General features: G+C 56.5%; 1 long non-coding RNA gene across 1 annotated transcript in view; it reads right to left on the bottom strand.

Annotated features, from left to right (window-relative positions):
* The window catches only part of LOC113604387 (uncharacterized), a 364,860-nt gene that overhangs the window by 25,630 nt on the left and 322,262 nt on the right, over window positions 1-16,968 (bottom strand). The gene's annotated exons all lie outside the window — the stretch shown is intronic.

The following is a 16,968-nucleotide window of genomic DNA, read 5'->3' as shown; positions in this document are numbered from 1 at the left end:
GTGTGTGGGCATGTGTGTACAGAATGTTCAGAAATTCCTCTTTTTCTGCATAAAAGTGGGACAGATGATCTCAGATCAAGTGCTGAATCCTTTCAAACGAACACAACTATAGATTTTTTCAGAAAGATTTTCTTTTTCGGTACAGTTCAAGCCGGGGAAAATTGGGGTTTTGCACCATTATAATGAAAATAACAAAGACTTCATTAAAGAATCTTGGTGGGCACACCAACATCGAGACCTTTACTTGTACGACTTTTACAAGGACACGAGAACTTTGCAAAGGCTTTTTGCTTTGGTTTTAGATGTCCGTTGGCTCTCGTGGTAGCTCACGGCCCTCCTGGGTCCCAAATGCCCCCTAAAGTGTTCCGGAACCAAAACAGGATGTGATTTGCCATTCTCGGATCTGATCGCATCTCTCTGAGCAGGACTCCACGTGTGGTCTCTCCCATTTCACGAAGCGTGGTCAGCGTGTATGCTTGTGTGGGTTAAAGAATTAGCCACGTGTGCTGTTATTGTTACGGCTGAAAGCCAGAGCCCGTCTGCTCAGACACTCGTAGACTAATGTTAACGTCATAAACGTGGCTGACGCTTCCAGCGGCTGGCCGTTCCAAGCGAGAGCCACGACTTTGTATACTCTTCCCGTCTTCACGGTGGCTGGAAACATCTTGCCTCCACGAAGTAGGGGTTGTTCCACAGGGTAACAAATGCACGTGAGGATAAGCAAGGTTTATTCTTTAGAAAGAAAGCGCGTGTGTTTGCTGGAAAAGCAAAGTAAAATTCTTTGGATGCACATTGCTAGCGGTTTTGAAAAATGGGTCTGCATAGCGAAGTGGCAAGTTCTCTGCTACACTTGTCCTTATCCAGAGGTTCCTTACTGAGGAACCCTAGACTTGGGGTTCTTCGGGGTCAGGCAGACACCAGGTATGTGCACAGCACTGTGGTGTGGGCCAATGGGGAGTGGGAGGCCTGGGCAGAACTGAGGGGTTTGCCTCTTCCAACGGCGTCCGTGTGCCAACTGCACTGGGCAGACCACGTGAAGGGCACAGAGGCCCGATGTGTATTCGAGCCCAGGCTCTACATCCCGGCGGGCACAGGAGAGTGAGTACAAAATTCAGCTGTCCCCGGAAGGTGGCATAAGGAAGGCGGTAACCAGAGCCCGTGTCCTAGGTCCCGGGGGTGCACACGGCCAACTCAGTCCTCTTTGCTCACCCTGGCAGCGAAGAGGGAGGCTGAGGGGAGATGGTGATGCCAAGGTTTGGTGTTAGCATTTTCCCACCGGGCAGGAGAGTGCTCCAGCAGGAAGCAAAGCCACTCAGATGGGCCAAGGGAAACGACTAGGGTGGAGGGACTCTTTACGGGGGAGGGGGCCAGGAGAAGCACACCCCCATGGTGAGCAAGGGGTTGTAGCCACAGTGTTGGTGCAGGGGGGAGCTGAGGAGAAATTCCCCGACCCCTCTCCTCTCCCGCCTTCCAGCCCTGTGTTGATACATCTGACTGCCCGCCCCCCACCCAGAGGTCCAGCCTACAGGGGCGCCCAGGCAATGCGGTACATAGCGGTGAACTTGCCAGGACAGGACGGGGGACGATGCACTGTGGTGGGGGCAGGGCACACAGCGAGGGCCCAGCACAGTCGAGGGGTCCTTCCTTCAGGGCCGTCGGTGGTGGCTGCCCCGACCCCACTGTTGGTCCGGGAGCTAAGACTAGGACGACACGGAAAGCTGCAGCTGGCCGTCCAGGAGACTGGATTCTCCCATCTGCCAAACTTCCTACAGAGGTGACGCGAGTCCCCCATCTGAGACCCTCTTTAGAAGGCAGGGCCTGGGTCTGGACTTAGCTCCCTAAGGCCCTGTTCCTGGCCATACAGTCTCTGCCTTCACAGCTTCGAGCCTGAGTCGCTGGGGGCTGTGAATGACTGTACGCGGATATCTATCAGTTCACTGAGAATCTAAAACAAAGTCCCCTTTTACTAACAGTAGTCCTGCACGTGGCCGGTACATTCTCCTCCTGTGGGATGCGTGGTCCACACGCTGGTGAGGGCATCCCCCGGCCCAAGTCCAGAGCAAGAGGGGGCACAGATGAAGCGTCTGGGCCCCAGGACAGCATCCAGGTCAAGCCTTCTTGGAAGGGTGCAGGGCCACTCTGGCGTCCACAGGACCATGTCACCTTGGACAACACTAAGTTTTAAGCATGACTCGGGTCCTCGTGACGTGCAGTGTAAAATATTAGAAATGTCGTGCCTCTCCAGCATGCTGCCGTCACACATCTTTCCCCGGTAACTGGTCCCCACGTACCGTGTTGCATTTTTCCAGGTCTCTCTAGACACACCCAGGAGCTGGGAAGGATCCCTCTCATTACTGCCTTGTTGACTTAGTACCATTCATTCAGTAGGTTGCGTTTGGGTGGGGGTGGGAAGGGAGGGGTATGTTATCCTGGTTAAGAGCGTGTCCTCGGGGTCCACCAGGCAGAAACCATCAGCCCTGCCCTGCCCTTTCGTGCTGTGTGACATCGGCCAAGTGACCTACCTCTTCTGTGCCTCAACTTTCCCACCTGTACAAATGGGGACGGTGTCAGTAGCTGCTTCACAGAGCTGTCCCGAGGGGGAAAGTGGGTGACGGGCACAAGTTCATAGAGCCGTGCCCGCCCCAGTCCCCGTCTCAAACCGGCAGTCATCAAATTGCCCCCTGCACAGGGCTGTTGTCAGAATTAAGTTAGCTGATATATGAAAAGATATCAGGCACGCAGAAAACGCTCAGGAGATGGGAGGTCTGCATACAGACGTAGCCTCTAATCTAAACACTTCTGTTTTATGAGCCCGTTCGCGCCTCAGCTCCGCTCACGTTATGTAATTGGGGAGGTATCAGCAGACTCCTGGGGGCTGCTGACTTCTCCGGGTAGCCTGGGATCTATTTTCATCTCTTCGTGGCCATGTCACATCTCCTGAGATGATCCAGCCGTCTGAACATGAAACCAAATGCAAAGGAAAGCAGCTGTGCGTGGCGGGGGATCCTAGGATAACCACGGGAGGCCCAATTTTGCGGGCCACGGAGAGCGAGGTCCCTTTGGCGTCTCCTTGCTTTGCACAGTTTAGAGGGGCTTCCCAGGGCGGGCTGTCTAGCCATTGTGAACCCCAGGGGCCCTGGGAATGAATGCGAGTCTTTATTTCTGCCCTCCGCACAGGGCACTCCTGCTGGCCAAGGGGAGGCCCCACCCCTCTCCTGGGGAGAAAGGGACCCACCCAGGGAGCAGAGCTCACGACACTCCTGGATTTCATAGCCCGCCTTATAGCCTTATAAAGCGGAAGGGACATTTCTTTAAATGCTGCGGCTAAATATAGCAGGGGCTTGGTCAGCTAGAACATTTTTAGAAAGCACATTACAAATCAGGAATGTTTTGGAGAAATAAATAAACTTTCCCACATTTTTGGACTTTGAGTCTGCACTGTGGGTTCCATCTCCGGAGCCTGATGGGGGGGGTGGGTGATGAATAATTCATGTTCGGGCTCCCGCTGGTGCCCAGGACCCTGGGGGTGACTTCTCCTCCTTCCCTTCACTGGGCGTGTGGGTTATTGCACAGGTGTGGGGGTGGGGTGGTGGGAGACACTGTCAGGTTAAAGACACCCCAGTGTCTGAGGAGGGGCCACTGGGGGACATCAGGAAGGGAGGAGTGAAGAGAAATAAATCTATGTCTAGTACGTTTCACTGCTCCTCTCATCCCGTTCTGGGTGTTTGCTGCATTTCCACACGGGGTGTGGATAATCCCAGGAGGCGGTGGTGTCCATGCACCCTGCTGTTGGATGACTGGAGGCTGGGGTCCCTGCCGCCACCCGGGACCTGTCCCCACCACTCCCATCAGGCTGGCCCCTGGTAGGACCGGACGGGGCGTTTCCAAAGGCCGCTCAGGCGGGTCTGCTCCTCAGCCAGAAGTGACAGCCGTCAGGCGAGGGGCCCACGCCGCCGGGCGCATCGGTGGGGGCCGAAGGACCCCCCCCCATTCTGTCTTCTCATGTGCCCGCATTTGTGAGCAGGTTTTCATTTGGTCGGAACAGATTCATGGTTTCCTTCCACGATCTCAACTGTCCTTCTGAACTTTGGGTGGAGATGTCCCGCACTGAAGCTGCCTTTGTAGAAGTTTACGTGTTCGTGAAAGAAACGTGGACTGTTTCGAAAAGTATTAAGAAGAGAACAAACCCCGGGGGTGCCTGGGTGGCTCGGTCGGTTGAGCGTCCGACTCTTGGCTTCGGCTCAGGTCATGATCTCACGGCTCAGAGATCGAGCCCCGTGTTGGGCTCTGTGCTGTCAGCACGGAGCCTGCTTGGGATTCTCCTTCTCTGCCCTTCCCCGGCTCGCACGTGCTCTCTCTCTCTCTCTCTCTCTCTCTCAAAGTAAATACGCTTTTTTTTTTTTTTTAAGAGAAGAAACCTGCAATCCCATAATCACCTGTAACAATCCTACCTCCAGCAGATGATGGCTGGTATTTCGAGGATATTCTGGTAGTTCCCCCGAGACAGACAGGCAGAGAGAGGTACACGCATACGTGTGTATACGCATGCGCACATACATGCCTGTGTATAAATCGGGTTTTACTCCCTCAGTGCCATCACCCCCACCAGCATCATCATCACTCTGTCACCGAGGAGCTGTTTAACATTCTCTGTGCAGGGCCATGCGCAGTGCTGGGGACAGAGACCTCTGTGAGGCACAGCCCTTTAATTGCTGACAGCCCAGCAACGGGGGAAGGTGATCGGAAAATAGATTTGCTTATTTACGTACTAAAACTTTTCATCGTGAAGCAACTATAGACTCACAGGAAGGTACCAAGAGCTGTCCAGGGAGGTGAGAGAGGCTTGATTTGTACAAGAATGCTTACGTCACCTTGTAGTTTAATTTCAATTTCTGGCACCAGGGATTGGGGACAGGGACCCCCACCAAGTGACCTCTGGTTGACACATCTGCTCGGTGACCTTGCCGTCCCCTCCCTCACGTGTCCCAGGCACACCGGACCCCAAGTTCCGCTTTCAGCTCGGTTTCCATTTCCCCGCACTTACGGAGACAGCTTCGGGCGGGCAGGGGGACTTCTGTGATCCGCCGAGGCTGGCGGGCGTCCACCTGGCCCGAGCCCCGGGATCGCCGGGGGGCGGGAGGCTTTACAGAATGCTGACGGCAGGGTCACAGCCCCAGATGGTTCTCTTGCCCAGCTGAGTGCAGGGGCCAGTGGTTTCGATGTCTGTAAGGGAAGGTTTGAGGTCAAGTGCCCGGATTATTCAGGAAAACCACTTGGAACGACGAAACAAGAAAGTAGGCTGGGACTGAGGGAAGCAGACCGGCTGCCGATGTCCTCAAGGCTCCGCTCCTCATGGCTCCTTGCACGCCCTCTTGGGAGAAGGTACAGACACACACGTCGTCAGCCCTGTGAGGCTGGCTAGAGTCTCTCCACCCGATGGGTGAGCGACATCAAGGTGGCGGAAGGGGAGCTGAGCAGTCGCACGTCGTCAGGGACAACCTGCGTCCGAGACGGAGGCCGGCCGTTCCCGGAGCCCCCGCTGTCCTTTGCGCCCTCCTCATGCCGCCGCACGCGGTGTGGTGTTTCCCAGAGGTGCCAGCCCGCGTCGGCTCCGGGTGCGGGAAGCACGCGCGTTCAGGGACACGCAGAGGGCGGCGGGAGGCTTCACATTTCCCATGATCAGGAATGTCGCCTGTGTCGCACGGCCTCTGTGACACGATCGCTACTCATTCTTCAGCTAACAGAGCGCGTGGGGCCCCCGGGGACCTGGGGGGTTCGGCCGGTTGAGTGACCGACCGGCTCAGGTCATGATCACACTGTTCACGAGTTCGAGCCCCGCGTCGGGCCCTGTGCCGACAGCTCGGAGCCAGGAGCCTGCTTCGGATTCTGCGTCTCCCTCTCTCTCTGCCCCTCCCCTACTGATGCTCTGTTTCTCTCAGAAAGAAACATCAAATAATAAAAAAAAAAAAAAAAAGAGTGAGCGCCCATTAGCGGCCAGGCCCCTGCCGCTACTTAGGAGATTGTAAATGAGCCGGACCCGGGTCTCCTCCTCGAGGGCTTTATGTGCAGCTGGGATGCACACAGAACAGCCCCGCGATGCAGCTACCTGACTCAAATGCCGACGGCACCGGGCCCGACGGACCCTGTGCAGCCTGTCTTTGTGAGATCCCGACAGCCGGCGACCGAGACAGTGGCACAAACCACGTGTCCCTCAGCTTTGCATCCCTCTTGGATTTTTAAGCTAAAGGGCCTCTTAATCTCCTCGACCCGCGAGCCAATAAAAGACTCATTTCATGATGCTTAGTAGCCACATTAAAAAAGAAAAAGCTGAAAAGGAAGCAGGTGAGGTTAGTTTCAGCCGCGTATTTTATTTAACCCCACACACCCAAAATATTATCATTCCAGCGAGTCACTGAATATCAGAAAACACCGTGGTACTTTCTTTATGGGGTACTACGTCTTTAAAACCCAGCGAGCGTTCTGCGCTCACGGCACGCCTGGATTTATTATTTGTTCATTTTTTAATGACGTTTTTCAGTTTTACTGGGGGGGAGCCGCGCAGCAGGTGCAGTCCAGTCTCTCTGGTTGCCCTTGTGCACGCTCCTCTGGAAAGGTACGGCCCCGCACAGCGCTCGTCCCTGCCACGGTCCCCCCAGCCTGCGTCAGCTCTAAGAGGGCGAAGGTCGTATCACTTCTGTTGTGCTCCTTTTTGCTGTCACGGCTAGTCCGGTGCCCGCTACACAGAAAATGTCACACGGTTGCGTTTTCCCCGACGCCGGACTCTCCTCTGCTTGAGTCCCCCAGCTTATCGTGAGCAATTTCTTGGTGCATAAAGGGCAGTGAGTGCTTGTCAGGCGGATACACAGTCTTCCGGAGGCTCCTGCCCCCACTCCTGTTGTCTCTTTCCACCTGGGGTCGCCCCGGTCCCTTTTCGCACTCAGCCCGGGAGCCAGCGGTAGGGCTCACCCGACAGGTAAACGTGGATAGAATGAACTGGGCTCTGGGAGTCCAGCCTGGCTTTTTCCCCTGGGAGTGAGCGACCCTCAGGAGGAGACGCACATTCCGTTTACCCTCAAGGGTCCGGGGCTGAGGGGCATGGGTGATGCACGGCTTCTGCGGGCTGGTGGGAGGTCTGTTGCTCACCACGGATATGAGCCACATTCTCCAACGGAGCTTTTAACATAGATGTTTTTACTTCTTTCAACCCAATTCCATCATTTCCCAGATGGTTCAGAATTCAGGCGAACCCCCAGTTTTACTGGCGAGAACCCCACCAAGGGGCAGGCAGGAGGTGTGAGCTCCCCGGGGCACCACATTATACGGTGCAGGGCCCCAGGGGGCTCCCAGGTCCCCGTGTGCGGCGTGGGGGTCATGCTCTGGCGCATGAGAAAATGCTAGCCGGGGTAGCATTTCTCACTCTGGACGCACCCCTGCAGGCGAGGACCTCCCTGAAGAATCAAAGGGAGTGAGCTCTTTAGAGCACCATGGAAGAGACCCAGGGCTCCGTGTTTAATCTCTGAAGCTTCCAGGGAGGCAGAGAGACCGTTCACACTGCAGACCTGACCTCTGGATTTATAGGTTTTCGAGTGAGTTCTGTCCTGGCCCCTCTGGTGAGAAGGATGCTCCCGGGAAGCTGGGTTTGTGGGGACGGGGGCGGAATAGGAACAAGAGGGCGGGGTGGCAGCTGGGGACTGTGAGAAACAGGAAAAGTCCTTGGAGCTCCATTAAGGGCAGGCGGTTGTCTTTCCCAGCATCAGAATAGTCTCCACGGGCCCCATAATTCATGCTGCAGAGCCGAGCTGGAAATCGGCTCAGAGAAGCCGCTCTCGGGATGACCACCGGCTACGACACACGCGTGTGCACGTGTATGCATGTGCGGGCATGTGGGTGTGTGTGTGTGCCTGTGGGGGCGTGTGCATGTGCGTGTGAGTGCAAGCGTGTGCGCGTGTGTGTGTGCGCACGTGTGCATGCACACATATGCACATAGGTGCCTGTGTGTGCCCGTGCCCGTGTGTGCACGCGTGCGTGTGCGTGCACGTGCGTGGGTGCGGAAGAAAAAGGCTTCGGGGGGACAAGACCGGGCACCAGCGAGCCTCCCTCCGCCCCCGGACCGGGGGAGACCCTGCCGGTGCCCCAGCACCTCCTCCCCTCTGAATCCCACAGTCTTTGTTTTCATTAGCAAAGCAATATGTAATAATAGTTGTTAAAATAATTGTATTTCTGTTTTTACATCTGTAAAGATTAAGTTAAACAGTATGAAGCCCATTAAACTATTTCATGACACGCTGCCGTAAATTGCCCTCCGTTCCCACTGCTACTATTATTCCAGAGTAAACTTCAGAGATGGGGCGGCTGCCGCGGAGGGTTATTTATAGCGGCTCATTCATCAATAAAAAACTTCAAAAGGAATCTGTTACTCTTCTATTGGGAAGCCAAAGAAAACGCACATAAAGACAGCCCTGTTAAGAAACAAAGCGGAGGTGACCGCAGGACATTTAGTTAAGTAAAATCCCGATTTCTAACAAATACCATGTCGCAAAAAAAGAGATTGCTGGCAACGTGAGTCCATTTAAGCAACCCGGTTCCCATTGGATAGTTAAAATAAGCTGTTAAACAGTTGTATTTACGTTGGCTTCAAAGGGCCTGGGCCTCCTTTGGGGTTTTAAAAGCGTAATAGGTTTGTGATCCTGACGTAGCGAAGCAAATCTTTTCATCTTAAGCAAGCTCAGGGGACGGACTCATCCCCTTGCCTCTTGCTTATGCTTTGAATCTACCGTGTTCTTGGCTTTTAATACGACACCAAGTTGGGGGCCGGAGTCGAGTCTCCGATGGCGGGCACACCGTTCGTTGAGCACTTACTACGTTCTCGGTGCCATCCTTCAGAAGCGGGTACTCTTGGCTCCATTTCGCAGGCGAAGAAAACTGGACTCGAGGAGAGCTCGGTCCGTCACATGGGCCCCTGAGCATCACCCCTCTGTGACCCCGTCTTTGGCTACATCTTAGAATTGTGGCGATTTGCCCGGTGTTGGGCCCTGAGGCACGACCCGATGCAGCCCTTGGCACGTTCACAGACAACACAAGTGCCAAACAAACACCTGGCACCTGGCTCCCCCACGAAGGCAAACCCCCAAATATCAAACGATGGGAGCCCTGGTATTTCTTGGCGTTTCTGGGCCTCGATCCTGCGTGGGACCCTGGTGGGCCCGAGGCTGAGGACCCAGGAGATGAGCTGTGGGGAGGAAACCAGGTCTACCCGCTCCGAGTTGCGGAGACGTTTCGCACTTCTGGAGGCGGACGCCGGGATGCTGGCGGTGACGACGCAGGCGCGAGCATTCACGACTGTGGCGCAACTAGCCTATACTGGCAGCGCCGCCAAGCAAGAGCATCGCGGGTTCTCTGTCGCCTATTTTTCCCAGGACTGTGATGTGAGTGGTCGCGTCGGGCCCATTTCCCAGGTGAGCGGACTGAGGCTCAGAGGGACTGACTTGCACAAGGCTGCTCAGCTGGGACTGGAGAGAGGGCTCAGCCTCGGGGGAGGAGTGGGCGGCTCCCGTCTTTCTCTCTCTGCCTGTGCTCAGGAATGGAAGGCTCTGGATTGGGACAGGACGGGGTCGTGCCGTTTGCCGTGCAGCCTGTTTACGACGCGGAGCTGGCCAGGCGGCTGAGTCGAGGGGGGAGATCGGCACGCCCTCCGCTCGCCAAACTGCGCACCCCGGGGACGGCGGCCCGGGAGCCGGCCCTATCTGTCATGGGAATCTGTCTCTGCCGCTTGTTAGTTGAGTTCCACAGCCTCTTGGGGACTCAGATTTCTCACCCCTCAAATGGGGCAATAACATCAAGGCGGTGGCGAGGACCGCGCGGGATGAGGTCATTTATCTGACTGGCGCAGCATAATCATCGCCGCGGCCAGCATCACCTGGGCGCCTGCTCTGGGCCAAACCAGGAGCCTTACCTGTGGACTCATGTATCCCCTCCGGCAGCGCTGAGGTGGGGGGGGGGGGGGGGGGCGGGACTCTTGCTATCCTCACTCCGCAGACAGGGTGGGTAGCTTTCCCAGCAGCACTCGCTCCCAGTGGGAGAGCAGGGAGGCCAGCCCAGGCAGCCCGGCTCTGGAGCCTGTTCTCATCCTCCGCTTTGGCAGGTCCTCAGTGAGGAAGGATGGACTGGGTGCCTCGCTTTACGGCAACCCGACGGGGCAAACACGAGAGAGGGTGCTTATTCTGGACGCGTGAGGGCCGCTAGGCATGCTTCGTACCACTCCTGGGACACTGTCCCCAGAATGCTCTGAGTCACGTTCTAGGATGCTGTCCTCCAGTTTGCAACACCTGATCTCGGCAGGCAGCCTGTGTGCGCTCGGGAATGGGGGCTGGGAGCCCATCACTGGTGTCACTGCCGTGGATCTCGGCAGATGAACCCCAGCAGGGCTGGGAGGGGCCCCCGTCACACATGCCTGACCACAGACCCTCCTTCTAGGGTCCGGACTCTGAATCTCAAAGGACACGCACTTTGTGTTTCTTCAGAGCCTGAGGCAGGTGCCCCATGTCAGGCACATAGAGCAGGGACCCAGTTACTTCCTTCTGTGGGAACCGTATTCGTTTCTCATCGATGGCTGCGAGGGGGGATTCGGAGGGCACCTCTGATTAGGGCTGGAGACCACAACAAAATGGAAATGCTGCCCGCTGCAATTTCCTTTAATTTCCTCGAATGCAGTTACCAAGGAGAACGGGTAACTGCAAAGCCCAGAACCACTGTCGGGCCCCCTCGGAGGAAGCTTCCAGCACACAGCCCGCGGATAGTCTGGCCCATGGATGCGGGATGGAGGAGGGGGGAAGCTGGCGCCCACCTCCGCCTGGTGCTCCCGCCAGCACCTTCAGGAGGTCCCCTCCTTGGACCCGCCCTGAGGACCGAATGGATGCGGCCGCCTTTTGGATTTGCTGCCCACCTCACCCGGTTTTAAAAACGCACGGGCTTTCGTAAAACCGAAAGGACATTTGCCACGCCCCTTTCCCCTCCATTTTAAAACCCGTGTGGGTTTGAAGGGGAATTTAATGCATGTGTTTCTGATCTGTTTGCTCTTCACTCATCGAAACCTTGTTTCAAAAAAGCCATCTGATGTCCAAGGAGACGTCGGAGGGGCTTTAAATCTTTTCAAAGCCTTCCCTTCCCGGCTTTGAAATGAGATGTTGCCTTCTGCCAAGCGTAAATGAGCTCACCAGCCGAAAAAAGGCTCGTGTTGGGTTCACAGTTGGAGACTCTGAGTTCTCAGCGGGCTGCGAAGCGGGCGAAGTCCCCCTCCTCTGAGGTCCCGTCTCCTCCAGGTAGGACCCGTGTCCCGCGGCCTTGGCGTCGGGAGCCCGCTCACGGGCCAGGGGAGTGGCAGGGACGACACAGCCCTCCTGACACCCTGACTCTTCCCCGGGGACAGAGGAATGCCTGGCACACATTTTTGAGTTCCCACACTGAGAGGGATGTCACTTAGGAGTGACTGCTAACCTGCTTATGAAGTCTGAATTACTATTATTATTATTAACTTATTTATTTTTAATGTTTATTTATTTCTGAGACAGACAGAGTGTGAGTAGAGCAGAGAGAGGCGCGGAGAGAGGAATCCGAAACAGGCTCCAGGCTCTGAGCCGTCCGCACAGAGCCCGACGCGGGGCTCGAGCCCACAAACCGCGAGGTCATGGCCTGAGCCCACGTCGGACGCGTAACGGACTGAGCCCCCCCAGGCGCCCCTGAATTATTTTTTTTTAATGGAGTAGAGCTGATGGAGTCTGAATTACTTTAAACCTTTTATGAAGGAAAGGTTGAGACATGTAGGAGGGCAGAGAATGCCTCCCCACCCCAGGCTTTAGCAATGACTCTCTCCCTCTCGGTGCCAATCTTGATTCTGAGATGAATCTTGGACTTCATGCCATTTCATTCTTAAATATTTTGGCAAACATCTCCAAAACATAAGGAAGAGTTCCTAAAAAATCCACACCACCCTGATCACGAATTGGCAGCAAAAATTTCTAAATTTCATACCGTATCATGTCAGTGACTGATTTCCTCCCCTCTTCCCCCCCCCCCCGCCCCCACCTTGAGAATACCAATTCTCAAGGGGGTATGAGAATTACCCCCTTCTCATAAGGTGTAATTTGCAGATTCTGGACGGGCCTCACTGCTTTGCGATGGCCCACCTTACGGCAGGATCTGCATGAGCCCTGCCCGCGTCCAGCCTCCGGCGGTGCACTGTGCCCACAAACCCCCCGCGTTTTGATAACCCTGCTAAAAGTGTTTTCATATTTATCATTTCTTTCTCAGAGCATCCCTTTGGTGTGGCCCAAGAAGGAATGAATAGTTAATTTGACCAAGCATCGTTTGCTGAGTACTTGCCTCGAGGGGGGGTGGGGTGGGGTGGGGCCTCTTGGTCTGCTGTGTATCACTTAGCCGTGCCAGCGTGGGTGGGTCCCTTTGTGTCTCCAGACCGCCAGACCAAGGACTCCACAGAGGACCCAGACTTGTCGCCAGCGGCCCAGGCCAGGCAAGCGTGGGCTGTTTTCTCTGGCTCAGCAAGATTTCCAAGCACACTGTGTGTCAGAGATCTTATTGTTGGTGGCAATTCTCGCAGCCCAGTGTCTATCGCCTTATGCCGGACCACTCTTACTACCTTCCGGACCCCCGGGGACGGTTGGATCTGCCACCCCGGGTCACAGAGTGGCCTCTCAGAGACTTTCCAGCCTTGACATTTCTGCGATTATGTCTTCGTCTTCACAACACACACGCAGGTGGTGCACGCACAAACTCTCACACACGCGCACGCTCCATCGCCCCCCGGAGAATTCTACGCGCCGTTTCCGCCACCCGAGAGGTTCCCTCGAGCCCTTCCCCAGTCAACACGCCCGCCCCAGAGGTAACCGCTGTTTGCACGAAAACGTTGTTCACTCGTGCCCGTCATTCCCTTGCTCGGGGGTCGTACAGTGTGCGTCCAGCTTCTCTTTGTCGGTGTTACGCAACGACACATCCACGTAGGTGTGTGCACCAGGGGTTCCTTGCTCGCTGCAGCGTGCTGTTCCCATGTACGGACCCTTCCCCCGCACGAATATACCACCATCTATTTATCTGTGCTTTCCTAACCCATGCTTGGGCTGTGCGCAGTCCCATCACGAGTACTGTGGCTAAGAGTGCTGTCGCACACATCTTTTTGCAGGACGGAGGCCCTCAGGTCTGTCGGGTATGTGCTCAGGAAGGGACCACGGGGCGGTCACGGGGACCCCGTGTGGCCTTGCTGGGTCTGCCGGGCAGCGTCCTGTGAGGCAGGGCCCCTGCCTCCGCTTCTCACTCTCCCCAAAGGCTTCCTGCTCTTCCCTCGCCGCACGGGAAGCACCTGGCACGCAGCGGGTGTCGGGCGAATGCAGCCGGCGTTTGTGGAGGAGGGAACGCTGCCCGACCCCCCTCCGGGCACACCGTCGCCACGGCTGCTGCCAACATCCGCACCACCCTCACGGACGACACCCGCGCACCGCTCCTTCAGTCCTGGAACCCTTCCAGGCCTCCCAAAGCCCCGTGCCCACCTGGCAGAGGGCAAAGCTGAGGGTCAGTAGAGCAAATCGCTGGGTCCCCGTGCATCCCTCGAAGGGGGGTGTTCCTGAGACCCGTGCGCTCGGTCGTTAGAGCACCCCTCAGCCCTTGGTACCTCCAGCAAGGCCACAGCCAGACGGCCGTCCCAGCCTTTCTGTTCCCGGGGATGGTTTTCAGCGACAAGCGCATTTCTAGACGTCCCCTGGGATGCCTCCAGGGGCTACGGTCTGTTTATAAATGGCCCCTGGGCCTTTGCCTTTACTGGCCTCTATTGACAAATAAATGGCTGACTCACAGGAGTAAAAATACACTTCTGGTTTAGAGTTGTGTAGAGTTATTAAAAGTTTGTTGTGTCTACTCAGATGGTACAGCCGTGCCCCAGGACGAGGCAGCTGACCGACGGCGGGGCGGACGTAAGCTGACTCAGTTCCTGCCATGCGTCGTGGGTCCCGGTGGCAGGGCTCGCGAGGTCGCAGGGCTCGATTTCGCTGTGTGTTCTGGCCGGGCAGCGGAGCGCGGATTTGGGGCCAGGAGCCCCCGGCGGGGGCCTCAGCAGCTGTGCGGCTTCTCAGCCGTGTGACCCTGGGCCAGCCTTGAACCTTGTCCCCAGGGCTGTCAGGAGGAGTGCTCAAACACGGCCCCAAACCAGCTGCCGGAGTGAACGCTCTGAGGCAGGGAGAGGTGGCCTGACGTGGGCTTGGAGAGGGAGGCTGGGCCAGATCACGAGAGCCTGCCGAGGATTTGGGGCACACGTTCCGCCACCCCCCCCTCCTGTGCACTGGGCAGACATTGCTAATCGATCACAGTGCCTTCCCTGCGGGGCTGGAGGCGCACTCTCGCAGGGCATGCCCCGTGGGATCCTCAGGGCGCGGCCAGGCACGGCAGCTAAAACCCGCGTGCCCTTGCGGAGGGGTATGAGCGTCTTCCAAGCTGTGAGCCTCGTTCTACGGGGACTCCTGAAGGTGGCTTTGGTGGACACGAGGCCTCACGCGAGGTGCGCGTGTGTGGGCAACGCAGGAGTCACTTCCTGTCCCCTCTCGCTGCCAGCCTGACCGTGGGAGAGGACGCCTGTCGAGCGGCCCTGCTCTGTCTTCACCCCTCTCTCAACACTCCCGACCCCCGATGTGACGAAGACAGACAAGCCTCAGCTCAGAGCCTTTGCTGGGCGTCCGGTTAGGGCCGGGACGCACTGTTTGGTCTTTGTGGATTTTATTCCCACAGTTATTCTTCTCTTGCTGGCTCTACGCTGGGCTTTCCATTGGTAGGGGGGACATGAAGTTGCTCGTAAAGGGGGTCTTGTCCAGCGAAGGTGAGTCAGTTTACAGGAGGGTCCGGTGAGCGAGGGTGCAGGTGGGGGGTGTGAGTGTGTCTGCGCCTGTGAACACAGCCTGCGGGTCACGTGGGAATCTCCGAGATGCGGGGGCCTTGGCCTTGAGCTCCGGGGACGTGTGGGAAAGTGTGGGCGGGCCCAGCACACCCTACGGCAGCGGTGGTCTCCCGAGGGGCCCAGAGCGCGTAGGACGTAGGTGAGCGGGGGACCGGTGGGGCTTTATGATGGGAGAGGAGGTCAAGGGAGCCCCAGAGGTCACCCAGGGCCTGTGCCGTGGTGACCAGTTGCCGGGATGTGCCCCTCGCCACCACATTCCTGGTGCGGAAGGGATGCCTCCGCCGCGGTCTGTCTATTTCCAGACCTCAGTCTTAGTTTCTTAGGCTTTTAGTATTTTTATTATTTTATTTTATTTTTTTTACAGTTCATTTATTTTTGAAAGCGCGCGCGCGCGCGCGCGCGAGAGAGAGAGAGAGAGAGAGAGAGAGAGATGGAGACAACATGAGCAGGGAGGGGCAGAGAGAGGCAGAGAGAGAATGCCAAACACTGTCAGTGCGGAGCCAGATGCGGGGCTCGAACTCCTGAATCGTGAGACCGTGACCTGAGCTCAAATCAAAAGTCAGATGCTTAACTCACTGAGCCACCCAGGCGCCTCAGTTTCTTAGACTTGTATACATTTTGGTAAAATACGTACGACATAAAATTTACCGTCTTCACCATTTTTAAATGTGCGGTTCAGCGGTGCTAATACCTTCACAGTACCGTGCGACCATCCATCTCCGGAACTTTCCCGTCATCCCAAACAGAAACTCTGTCCCCATTAAGCACTAACCCCCCATTCTCCCCACCCCAGCCCCTGGCACCCACCACCTTCCCTCTGTCTGTAGGGATTTCGTATTAGTGGAACCAGGTGTGATTCTTGTCCTCTTTGTGACTGGCTTCTTTCACTGAACATGATGTCCTTAAGGTCCACCCAGCTTGTAGCAGGTGACAGAATTCCCTTCCTCTTTAAGGCTAAATGATATTCCGTTGCATGGGAAGGCCACATTTTGCTTATCCACTCATCTGTCAATGGATGCTGGTTTCTGCTACCTTTTGGCTATTGCGAATAACGCTGCTACGAACATGGGCGGTGCGAATATCTCTTTGAGACCCTGCTTTCATTTCTTTTGGGTGTACCCAGAAGGGGGATTGCCGGAGCAAATGACCAGACCCCAGTCTTGAAATCCCACAGGCATGAATCTCTAGTGACGTAATTCAGTAGTAAGAGAGAGGCCTGTGACAGGAGATATTGTAGGGAAGACGGAACTGCCCCAACATCCCTTCAATCATAAGATATGTGTCTGAACTTGGGTTCCCCAGAAGCAGAGCCTGAGGCAAGGATTGGGTGTGGCCCCAGGAAGCACTGGTAGGGGAGTGGGGGAGTGAGGCAAGGAAGGGACAGGGGCAACAGACATGCATTCATGAGGGGGTGACTTCTGAGGACACTGGATTCAGCAACACCGGGGGCCTTCAGAGATTCTAGAACATGCCTTGGAGTCACCCCACCCACTGGACGAGGAGGTATTTAGCCCCTGATTCTAGTTCACAGTTGGCTGCGGGCTGCTCTGGGGTGGGAGGGGGTTGCTCTTCCTGGACAGGATGTGGGCTCTTGGGCAGCCCCTGCCTCAGTACAGGTGGCCTTCAAGGCCCCCCAGGAAGCCCCCCCAACTCCAGCGGCTGGAGGAAGGGTATGCTTAGCTCCAAACTCCCCCCAGATCAGTGCCCTCCGCTTGGGCTTCTGCTCCCTCTCACCAGGCAGGCACGTGGACCTTCCTATGACTGCGAGAGACGGGCAGGGTTTGCTGTGCGAGTCAGAGAGCAAATCCTAAAACACTGGACCAGACTGCAGGTACTGTCGATACCAGGCCGGCAAACGGGGGCCCAGGGGCACCTCTGCACCCGACGCTCCCACCGGACACACTTCCCCTGCACCCCGGAGCCTGTCCGGGCGAAGCTGGCGTGTGTGAGCAGGCCCTGCTGTGCCCCAGCACCCCTCCACCACCTTGCTTCCCACTCGGGGAGTCTGGGGCCAGAGT

This window comes from Acinonyx jubatus, chromosome E2 (genome assembly GCF_027475565.1).
Source record: "Acinonyx jubatus isolate Ajub_Pintada_27869175 chromosome E2, VMU_Ajub_asm_v1.0, whole genome shotgun sequence".
Classification (NCBI taxonomy): Eukaryota; Metazoa; Chordata; class Mammalia; order Carnivora; family Felidae; genus Acinonyx; species Acinonyx jubatus.
Note: the sequence above shows the minus strand (reverse complement) of the source record. Positions and strands in the feature narration are given on the sequence as shown.